This window comes from Mustela lutreola, chromosome 6 (assembly GCF_030435805.1).
Source record: "Mustela lutreola isolate mMusLut2 chromosome 6, mMusLut2.pri, whole genome shotgun sequence".
Lineage (NCBI taxonomy): Eukaryota > Metazoa > Chordata > Mammalia > Carnivora > Mustelidae > Mustela > Mustela lutreola.
The window spans coordinates 104,562,666-104,574,908 of record NC_081295.1 but is presented as its reverse complement, the minus strand read 5'-3'; the positions used below and the strand labels follow the sequence as shown (position 1 = coordinate 104,574,908).

Here is a 12,243-nt window from a genome sequence, read left to right as displayed (position 1 = left end):
TTTAAACACATGTACTGTTTTATGCCATTTTCCTTTCATTGCTAATTTCTAATCAGATTGTTTTAGGATAACAGATGATGATCTGTATGATACATATTTTTTGAAATCTACTGAGACTACTTGTGAGCCAACAATTGTTAAATGTATACTTGAAAAGAATGTGTTTTATCTCATGTTAAAATTTTTGTGATTTTATCTTAGATCAATATTACTGCACTACAACCAATCCAGAGGTAAAGCAGTAAAATTACAAAATTTCTCATTACTAATAATGAGCAGGAAAGTCAAATCATGAACCAAATAAACTTGGTCTTCCAGACAATGGTTGAGCCCATTTTGGTGATTATAGGCTACATAAGAAAATCAGTGTTTCTAATTTTCTAAATCTAATGGATGCTCCTAATAACTAAAACATTCTTCTACAATACAATCAGATGAGATTCTAAAGGCTTGTATATTATCTTTAATAATAAATGCTAACATTTTATATCTAGAAAAAAACCCCAAGTTTTTAAGTAATTATAGGTTACACTTAGCCAGTAGCAAGTGTCCTCTCAGCCAGTTCAGACTCTGAAGTTGACCACTTCTGGATGGAAAACCGAATGATGAATTATTAAATAATAATATTAGACACACAATGATGTCTGCTTCTTGACAGCATGAAGAAACAGCTCAAGGTTTGATATATTTGTAGTGACTTCCATTCCTCACCAGAGAAGAGGTGTTTCTGCACTAATCATTGCCAGCTGCCATTACCATGCTGGAATAAGTTCATCTGGAAATAAGATACATACTCACACTTTTACCTGAACAGAAGATTGTTGAACTGTGTCCCCCTCAAAATTCATATGCTGAAATCCTAACTCCTTCACAATGTTACAAACTTTCTTTAACAGGATCATTACAGATGTAATAAGTTAAGATGAGGTCATAATGGAGTAGTGTGGGCCCAATTCCACATCACTAAAGATCTTAAAAAAGAAAGAAAGAAAGAAGACTATCTGAAAAGATAGAGGTGTGGGAAGGATGCCATGGGAAGATGGAGAACTGGAATGATGCATCTACAAGTCAAGAACACCAAAGATTGTCAGAAAACCACCAGAAGGTAAGAACAGGAAAGAAAGGATTCCACTACAGATTACAGAGAGAAGATAGTCTACCAATACCTTAGTAGTTGGGAATTCCAGACCCTATAACAAGACAATAAATTTCTGTTGTTCTAAGCTACCTAGATTGTGGTATTTTGTTGCATCAGTTCTGGGAAAGTAATACACAAATGTCTGCAGATATTTCTTAGTGACTCTGATGAAGAGTTTGTAGTATCATCACAATGTAGGAAATTCAAAGTAATATTTGTTTTAATTAAAGCAGGATAAAAATCTAACTGGAAACAAGAATGAATATCTAGGTCTTTCACTGAGTGAAAAATCTAGAAATTATTTGCATTCATTTTGCAATGCTCATTCCTAAAATGTCAATGTCTAGAATAATATTTCAGCATTTTTAAATTCCTAAATTAAATATACTAGAATAAAAATTTAGCAAACAATTAGCCTTTGTCTGATATGTGCCTGTCTTAAATGGTCTTCAAAATTTCTAATGCATTAAGCATGAGTTGTACTCTAATGCAATCTTAAACAAACTCATGAGACAATATATATGTATATGTAACCACATGAATCTTGAGGAAGGTTAACCCAACTTTTCCTTTGGATATCAAGTCTATGCATCCAGTAATGAGGTTGAGCAAGGGATAATTACTAGGGTGGAAGATTTCAGCAATCACTTTTTCAAAGGAAGAAATTAAAATTCAGAAATTGGAAATGACTATTACAACACACTGAACAGTAACATTCCTTTTTAGTAGTATATAAAAACATGTACATCATTAACCCATGCTATGATAACATTTCAATGAATTGAACTCATTTCTTTGGACTAACCTTTCAAGATTATGGACTGCCCATTATCAGTTTAATGGCTTTTTGAAATGTATAATTATATAGGCTTATAATATATATAATGACAGAGTTCAAATGTTATCAGTTTAGTCTTTTTTTGTTCTCCTGTTTACTGAATGGCAGAAAAGAAACTCTACTGTTTTCAAATAAAAAACTGCAAATGGCAATTTCACTCTTTACAGTAAATGAATTCATACAAGTTAAAACTCATTACACTACAAACACTAGTATGTAACATACTTCAGTGAAATTGGTTGTATTCTAAGATACCACCTCCCAGCACTTCCACCAGCCTATGCCCAATCCAGCCAGCCATCCAGCCAGCCTACAAAGTCAGCCTAGGTGCCATGTGTCTGGAAAAAAAGTGGCCTATACCTGATCCAGAAGTCCTACCAAAATGGTCATGGTTTAGAGTGCACCCAGCTGGCTGCACTGATTTAATCACCCTGCCAAAGCAGACCCAGGGTTGCACACCTATGACCCCCTACCTCAGCCAACCTTACCTGCTCCAGTTCTTACCATCCTGCCAAAGAGGCAATGGCATGGCTTACTCTAAGACCTCCTGGCCATTAGCTGCTCCAGCTCCAGCCATTCTGCCAAACCCACCAGGCACATGCAGTCTACACAGCAGATGCTCCTATACAGGGTCACTGCTTCAATACTAGAAGAGGGAGCTGTTCCACTTAACTTATAGAAATAAACACAAAATGTCAAACAAAATTAGGAGACAGTGAAATATGTTCCAAATAAAAGAGAAAGATGCTATGGAAAGATGGAGAACTGGAATGATGCATCTACAAGTCAAGGAACACCAAAGATTGTGCTACAGACTGCAGAGAGAAGATAGTCTACCAATACCTTATGACTTAGGAATTCCAGCCCCTACAAAAAGACAATAAATTGTTGTTGTTCTAAGACAGAACAACATAACCCTAGAAAAGAAAAGGAAAAAAAAAAAACCCTAATTAGAAAAGATAAGTAATTTACCTGATAAAGAGTTCAAAGTAAGTCATAAAAGATGCTCACTGAACTTGGGAACAAAACAGATGAACACAGTAAGAATTTCAGCAAGAGTTTAACAAATTAAAAAAAGAAGAAGACGGGGCGCCTGGGTGGCTCAGTGGGTTAAGCCTCTGCCTTCGGCTCAGGTCATGATCCCAGCGTCGGGTCTCTGCTCAGCGGGGAGCCTGCTTCCTCCTCTCTCTCTGCCTGCCTCTCTGCCTACTTGTGATCTCTCTGTCCAATAAATAAATAAAATCTTAAAAAAAAAAAAAAAAAGAATTGAAGGAGAAATAGTTTCCAAAAATGCAAAAACTAAAGGAGTTCACCACCACCAAACTGGTTTATAAGAAATGTTAAAGGGTCTTCTTTAACCATTTAAAAAAAAGGCCATAACTGAAAATAAGGAAATACGTGAAAAAGAAAATCTCACTGGTAATGTTGTGGAAGTTCTGAGGCAACCAAGAAACTCAAGTGGCACATGGAAAGCTGGGAGAACACAGTTTTATTAATGTCAGCAGGCTCAGTGGGATCACTCCCACAGTCTGAGCACCCAGTCTTTGTTGGGACAGATATTTGTGGGCAAACTAGGGATTTTTCGCAGTTTCTCACAGCTGATTGCCTTGGGGGTCACAGGGCAGTTCTTAAAGCTACATGGAAGTGACTTCGTGGAGAAGTGGCAAGTTATCCTCAGTGGTTCCTCATTTCAGTGAGATGGCCATTTTGGGCTTTTCCACCTCAGTAATGGCAAATGAATAGTAAAGGCAGTGGATCAGCCAATTAAAAAGCTAGAATGAAAATTAAAAGAAAAAAATGCTGAAATCAACTATAATTATAATACATAGTTAAGGATATCCAAAATAAAAAGATGTACAATATGACATGACAAATGTAAAATGTGGAGAAGAGTAAAAATGTAGTGCTTTTGGAACGCAGCCAAACTTAAGTGACTATCAGCTTAAAACAGGTTGATAAATGTGAATCCAATGGTAACCACAAACCAAACCTACAACAGATACACAAAAAAATAGGGAAAAGAGACCTAGAGTAGAAGAAAGGAAAGAGAAGAACTACAAAACAACCAGAAAATAATTAACAAAATGGCAGTATGTAACTATTAATAACTACTTTAAATGTAAATGGACTAAATGCTCCCATCAAGAGATACTAGGAGGCTGAACAGATAAAAAAACAAAAACTAAAACTAAAACTAAAAAAAAAACCAAGGCCTATCTACTTGCTACCTACAAAAGACTCACTTCAGATTTTTTTTTTTTAAGATTTTATTTACTTATTTAACACAGAAAGAGATCACAGGTAGGCAGAGATGCAGGCAGAGAGAGAGGGGGGAAGCAGGCTTCTTGCTGAGCAGAAAGCCGGATGCGGGCTCGATTTCAGGACCCTGAGATCATGATCTAAGCTGAAGGCAGAGGCTTAACCCACTGAGCCACCCAGGCACCCCTCACTTCAGATTTAAGGGCATACACAGACTGAAAGTGAAGGCATGAAAAAAATCATTCCATGCAAATAGAAACAAAAAGGGAACTGGAAAAACAATACTCCTAACAGACAGAACAGACTATAACAAAAGACAAAGGAGGGCATTACATAACAATGTAAAAATATCAACCAAACAAGAAGAGATAGCATTCATAAACATGTATGCACCCAACATAGGAGCACCTAAATAAAGCAAATACTAAGAGATATAAAGAAAGAAATTGACAATACAATGAGTAGGGAACTTTATACCCCACTTACAGCAATGGTTAGTTCATCCAAACAGAAAATCAATAAGGAAACACTGGCTTTAATTAACACATCAGACCAGATGGACTTAATATATATATACAAAACGTTTCATCCAAAAACTGAAGAATACACATTTTTTTTAAGTACACATGGAGCATCCTCTAGGATAGATTAGAAATTAGGCCACAAAACAAGTCTCGATAAGTTTAAGACTGAAATCACATCAAGCATCTTTTGCAACTACAAAGATATGAAACCAAAAGTCAATTATAAGAGGAATTTCAGAAAAAAACACAAACACAGGGGGACTAAACACCATTTTACCAAACAGTCAATGGGTCAATGAGGAAATCAAAGAGGAAATAAAAAATACCTTAAGACAAATGAAAATGAAAACACAACTTTCCAAAATCTGTGAAACACAGCAAAAGTAATCTAAGAAAGAAGTTCATAGCAATATAGGTCTGCTTTAAGCAGCAAGAAAAATCCCAAATAAAGACTCTAACTGTACACCTAAAGGAATGAGAAGAAGAAGAATAAACAAAAATCCAAAGTTGGAGGAAGTCTCTTCAACAAACGGTGCCGGAAAAACTGGATAGCTAAATGCAAAAGAATAAAATTGGACTGCTATCTTACACCATATACAAAAATAAATTCAAAATGGACTGAAGACATGAAGACCTGAAACCATAAAACTCTTAGAGAAAACATAAGCCGTAAGCTCTTTGACACCAGTCTTAGGAATATTTTTTAGAACTGAGTCCTAGGATCGAGTCCCACATCAGGCTCCTTGCTTGGCAAGGAGCCTGCTTCTCCCTCTGCCTCTGCCTGCCGCTCTGCCTGCCTGCGCTCGCGCTCTCTCTCTCTCTCTCTCTGACAAATAAATAAATAAAATCTTTAAAAAAAAAAAAAAAAAACTATTGCACAGCAAGGGAAACTATCAACAAAACAAAAGTTTAACCTACTCAATGGAAGAAGATATTTGCAAATCATACATTTGATAAGGGGTTAATACAAAAAATACATAAAGAACTTACACAACTTAATATCAAAAAAACGAAACAATCTGATTTTTTAAAAATGGGCAGAAAACTTGAATAGACATTTTTCTGAAGACCTACAGATGACCAAATGACACACGGAAAGGTGTTCAACATCACTAATCATCAGGAAAATGCAAATCAAAACCACAATGAAATACCACGGCACATCTGTCAGGTATAACTGACTATTACCAAAAAGTCAAAAAATAACAAGTGTTGGCAAGGATATGAAGGAAAGGGTACCTTCATACATTGTTGGTGGGAATATAAATTGGTGTAGTCTCTATGGAAAGGAATAAGGAGATTCCTCAAAAAATTAAAAATAGAACTACTATATGATCCAGCAATTCCACTATTAGGTATTTACCCAAAAAATACAAAAACACTAATTTGAAGGGATAGATGCACCCTTATGCTTATTGAAGCATTATTTACAATAGCCAAATTTTGGAAGTAGCCCGTTTCCCTTGATAGATAAAGAAGATGGGTTGTGTGTGTGCATGATCAAATATTACTCAGTCACAAAAAGGAATGAAATCTTGCCATCTGCAGTAATGTGGATGGATCTAGAGAGTATTATGCTGAGTGAAAGAAGTCAAATACTGTATGATTTCACCTGCATGTGGAACCTGAAAAACAAAACAATCAAAACAGAAACAGACTCATAGATACAGGAAACAAATTTGGTTATCAGAGGGGAAATGGGTTGGGGGACAGAGGTGGGCAGGCAAAATAGGTGAAAAGGATTAAGAAATACATACTTCTAGTCAAAAAATAATTAAGTCATAGGGATATAAAATACAGCATAAGGAACACAGTCAATGATGTAATAATAAATTTGTATGGTGACAGATTATAGTAACTAGACCTATTGTGAGGATCATTTTATAATGTATAAAAACATCAAATCACTATGGCAAGCACCTGAAACTAATAGGATATATGTCAATTATACTTCAATAAAAACATATTGCACAAAGTTATGAGGAAGAGGTCAAATTTACTTTTCTCATTAAAAATGAAGAGAAACAAAACACAAGACTGGAATCTTGGTATCTACATTATGATGGCTTTACTGTCACTCATATCAGGATTGAGATTATTGAAATATAATTTCAAGAATATTTCAATTAGGATATTCTTCAAATATTTTACATATTACTTTGAAGCTACATGTCATTACTAGTCATTGAAATTAAACATATATTAACATATATTAACAGGCTCATATGACTAGGAGCCTGTGATGATAAGCTTTATCCACATCTGTCATTAGGCTGTTTAAAGCCTACCAGGACTCAGCTCTAAGCCCTGGTTTGTCTTTATTCCTGGAATGTTTGCCTCTCTCTGAAAAATCCCCACTCACCTCTTTCAGGATTTAGTACAAACATCACCTCCATGTAAACTTTTCATGTTTATTTCTTATCAAAGAGCTCCCTGTTAAGGAATGAATAAAATAAACTGGAAATTATAGAAAGAGTGGAACATTACACAATTGTTCAAGTGAATAGCGTCAAGTATATCATGAATAAATTTCAAAACCCAATGTCAAAGCAAAACAAATTACTATGTAATTTTAAATACCCAAACAATAGTATCTACTTCATTCACATATACTTGCATTTATAAACAGTAAAAAATATGCATGGGGATGATACACATCAACTTCACAAATGTCATGACCCCTACAGAAAAAGGAAGGTGTATGAGAGCATGTATGAAGCTTTAGCTATGGCTGCAAGGTTTTTGTTAAGAGTGGAATGATGATGATAAAGATGAGGAGGAGAAGGAAAAGGAGGAAAAAAAAGACGGAAAGCAGAGGGAGAACAGAGGTGAGAGATGGGAGGTAGGAGAGGAAGAAAGAAGAAGGGAGGGAAAATGAGGAAGCAAGGGGGGGGCAAATTGTTAATATATGTTTAATTTCAATGGTGTATACATAAGTGTCTGTAATATTTTCTTTATTTTTTATTATGATTTGAATATTGTTCTTTAAAATTTTAATCATAATGTAAAAAATAACTATAATCCCTCTATTAAATTTCAGGAGAAAAAAATCTTTACTGACTTGATCATGTATAGTGGTAAATTTAATAGTTTCCATTAATTTTATCCAATATATATGACAATGGCATCATAAAAATTATCAAAACATGCACTGTATTTATTTCTTATGTGTTTGGCTTTCATAGCAATCTCTGTGTGATAGGAACCTGGGATATCTTTGGCTACATGATTCCAACATCTCAGTCTAATGAATAAGATAAAAGTAGAATGCAGCAGAATATGTAGATAAAAAGGGGAAGAGAAAATCTCAGGTAACAATAAATAGGTAGGTAGATAGTTAAGTGTGTGGATGGATGGATGGGTGAATGGATGGATGGATGGATGAACAGATGGATAATGGACAGAACAAATTTAAGGGAATAAGTCACATTCTGTTATAAAGATGCCTAGAAATCATTTTCACCTGAGACATATATATAGACTGTCATCATTTGTTAAATTACTCAATGTATAAAGCCTATATATCATAAAATCATTTTATCAAGAAAAATATGAATTCTCTGTAGTATTGACAAATCATTCATTCATTCTTTCATTTAGTCACGACCATTGCCTACTAAAAACTTAATTATTGATTAGTTTGAACACAGTTTCCAAATGCTAAAGTTGATTTTATTCAAGTGATTTAATGAAGATTTATTCTACGCGATGGAGATGTTATTTTGGGAAAAATATTTCTATATTGTTTTACTGAAAAAGTTTATTTACTCTCCTCAGGTGTTAATGTACTGAATGAGGATACTCTTCCTAAACATTTTTATATGCTCCATTAACAAGGTCTCTAAATGACAATAATAATTTCCATCAAAATAAACTTAAATGGACAGACTAAGCTTTTATTTGGGAACTATCCATCAGTCAACCACTATATGCTAGTCACTGTTAGAAACTCAAATAAAAAAATGAAGCCAATCCTTTCCCTAGAGAACTTTACTGTCATTTTTACCAAATCTATATTAATGGAATTTCCTTTTTTCCCTTCATACTAGAAGTCAATAGATTAAATAGATAATTAAATTGTTCACAAAATAACTACATCAACACAATATCTTTGCCCTCAAAAGAGTGTCTATACCACATTAGTTCTCAACTTTGGCTGTACGCTGTAATCATTTGTGGGACACTGAACAACATATATAAAAAGCCTGGATCCCACCCTCAGAGTTTCTGATTTAATTGTTCTTAGGTGCAACATGGGCACTAGGGTAAGGAAGAAGTTCCCACATGCCAAGGCTGCCTAGTGGCAAGCCCTCCTGCCTGAGGGCATAGCCTTCCATAATCATGGGGCTAAATGCAAAGAATGTTAAAAAAAATTTTAAATGAGGATATTCACTAGATATAATGTATTTAGCTATGTTTCACCCTTTCTTTTCCACATCAACACTAAAATAAGAGCTGTTCTTTTCATTTTAATCCTCAGATACAATAACAATTCCAGAATTATAAACTTTCAACACATCTGTCCTTTCATTATCTCATCTAATCATTCCAACATCCTAAAAACCTAGAAACTTCAAACCTCTCCCTCTTCTACAAAGAATCTAGCATTTCTCCTTTCCTCAAGAGAGCTACGTAGTTAATTATAAAAACTGCTTTCTTCCTTTAGCATTTTCATATGCCAAAATGTGAAGAAGTAAGATGATGCATGTTTCAAACTGCCCCTAGCTATAAAGGAGAGAAAAAAAAGTGAAATAGGCCTTGTAGGGGATTAAAAGGCTTGAAAAATTCACACAATAAGCCACAGTTCTTTGATTTCCACTTTCCTCTATAGGAATGAATATTAGGTACGATAATAAGTATGTCAAGGTCATGTTTACCTAATTCTAATGAAGCAAAGCATAAATTTCAAATTGTTAACCGATTGCAGGGAATGAGTGGATCTTTTTTTCTCCAGAAGGCAAGTAATTAAAATGGAAAAACGTGTTTAGTGTTAAAAAGAAACTAGAATGTTACTATATTAGATAAGGGAGCAGTCCATGACCACATAATGTCATTAAAGTGATCGGAAATTATGTGGTCCCGTAAATTGCTTTATTTCCCTCAGCAGAATATTAATTTCAGGTGAGTAATTTAAATTGCATTAACAGCGGACTCCTTAAGATGACACTTCATTTAGTCTTGAAAGTTGCTGCTGTTTAAGATATCCCCCCAGCCTGCCATTTCACACTGGTGCTAACTTGTGCCAGATTGTATATTGTTTTTCCAAAATACCATGGGGGTGTCAAATGCTTTATTGCAAACCTGCTGCTTTATGGGAATATGCAATGTAAATAAACCAGAGAGACACTTCTGTAAATTGCCCTATTTTAGATGGAAAATGTTTCAATTAGATGTATGAAATCAACTGACAGTTTTATGAGCCAAATCATTTTGGAAATATCCTTCACATACACTGGATATCATCGTATTTTCAGAGACCATATGGTATAAAGTAGATCCACAAGCTCTTCAAGGACAGGCAAACTTAAACTCATCATGAATCTTGATTCCAGTACCTGTGTCCCTTTCGCTATCAAATATCCAGGTAAGACAATTTTCAAAGTTGCTACTTTGGTGAAAAGTATCAAAAAAAAGTTTAATTATATGCCATGACTATTTTCTTATAAAAACAAGGTAAATGCATATACCCTCTACACTTCTATGGACCACAAATCTAGTAATACAAATAGAGACAGACCATGAGAACCTGGGCTCAATAGATAACAAGGGCTACAGGGTAAAGGATGAGTTTGTATAACTGCTGCTTTGTGAGGACCCTTGAACATCAATTTATAACATGAATAATCTTTTGTGTGAAAACAAAATTTTCATGAATGGCTGAATGACATTATTAAAAGGTTCAAAATACTTTAACCTAGTAGCAAATATATTATACAATTGAAATTTACCTTTGACCTCCCAAACCCTTCTTGAGAAAAGGAAAAGTTATAAATCGGATACCAAGTCATTGGTTCAATCCCTCCTCTCTAACAGATAACTCTTCTTCTTCCACGTATTTTACAGCACAAGGTCTTTGCTTTCTCAATCAAAAATCCTGTAACTTGCTTTCCTTTTCCCCTATAAATTTCCTGTTCTATTCAGCAACACCTCTCTCTTAACACTTGTGCCTGAACTCCTGGATTTGCTATTTGGCTGCTGCTTTCCTTGCCTAACCGCTCTCTTCTTCTAAGCTATACCCATGCTGTTCAACTCAGTTGCCATGCTACTTCACTGTCCCTGACTGTTGGATGCCTCCTGAACTATCAACTTCACATATTCCAAGGCCATCTTCCAAGTAAGGAATTTCAGGTTGTGGATTCACCCCAGCCAACCACTGATTTGGCTGAACATGTCTCTCTCATTCTCATTTTCTGCAGGATGGAAGAGATTCTGTCTCTAAAAACTCTAGCTTTTGGAAAGAAGAAAAATGCAGCCTTTCCAGAAGACCACCCGCAGGAGTAGCCCTTCTAAACTTACTTTACCATGCTTCATGTTTACTTCCCTGAGAATTATCCCTTCCACCATTATGAAACCACCGAGCTACATGAGGTAGCAAAGCTGCCTGCCACCCAAAGGGTCAATGCACATTCTCTAACACACTCAAGAGGAGAGATTTGAAAACTCTCAAATAAATGATGACAAAGAAAGATTTCAGTTATATATCAGGAAACCAATATCCAAGCAAATTACATACAGCTATCTGAAACTCCTTAAATTATGGATAATCCAAAGCTAGTTTCTGTTAAAAATACAAGAAAAAAATAATCTAGAAAAAAAAGAACACATTCTTTTTCTTATGAAGGGGATGAGAATATGCCCTCCACATATGGCACTTTGGCATGATTATTTTGAGCTGAAGTCAATTAAGAAAGAATATATACAAGAACTCTCTGCCTCCCCCTTTCTGCCTAAAAACAGGGTATAAACTTCCCTTTGTAAAGATGTCCCCCACCTTTCCCTTACAAGAAGGAAGACATGACTCATTGTGGTGACAGCACTGACTTAAACCTGGATAAACAAACCTTACTCAAATAACCCTTACCTTTCATTAGTTTCCTCCATATGCCTTCCCATAATTTACTATGCCTAGAATCTCAAATCCCTTTTCCTTTGTCTTATCACTTTTCCACAATTCATCACCCTGTATATTAAAATGGTATATAAGTCCTGGGCCTAATCATGTTTCTAGAGTTTTTACTTCTTTTCTGTGACACTCCTGTATGCATGCATAACAACCTTTTTTTTTTTTCACATGAAATTTTCATTTGTTGTTTAATCCACAAGCCTCATTCACTGAACTTTAGAGGGTATGAGAAAAGCTTCTTCCCTTTCCTACACTTACAGTAATCATAATTACAATCATATTTTTTAATCCTTCATCAAAAACTAGCAAAATGCTCCAGAAACCTGGCATTTTTTCTTTTATAGTAATGAAATGATGCAAG

The 12,243-nt window shown here is 35.0% G+C and overlaps 2 long non-coding RNA genes across 2 annotated transcripts in view; one reads left to right on the top strand and one right to left on the bottom strand.

Annotated features, from left to right (window-relative positions):
* Window positions 1–864, bottom strand: part of LOC131834142 (uncharacterized) — a 114,019-nt gene extending 113,155 nt beyond the window's left edge. The window contains exon 1 of the long non-coding RNA XR_009354768.1: window positions 807–864. This is a non-coding gene — a long non-coding RNA (uncharacterized LOC131834142). The remainder of the gene's footprint in view (window positions 1–806) is intronic.
* A 115-nt stretch (window positions 865–979) lies between these two features.
* Window positions 980–11,963, top strand: LOC131834141 (uncharacterized). Its single transcript, XR_009354767.1, has 3 exons — window positions 980–1,105; window positions 10,234–10,343; window positions 11,176–11,963. It is a non-coding gene; the product is annotated as an uncharacterized LOC131834141 (long non-coding RNA).
* Window positions 11,964–12,243: the final 280 nt, after the last annotated feature.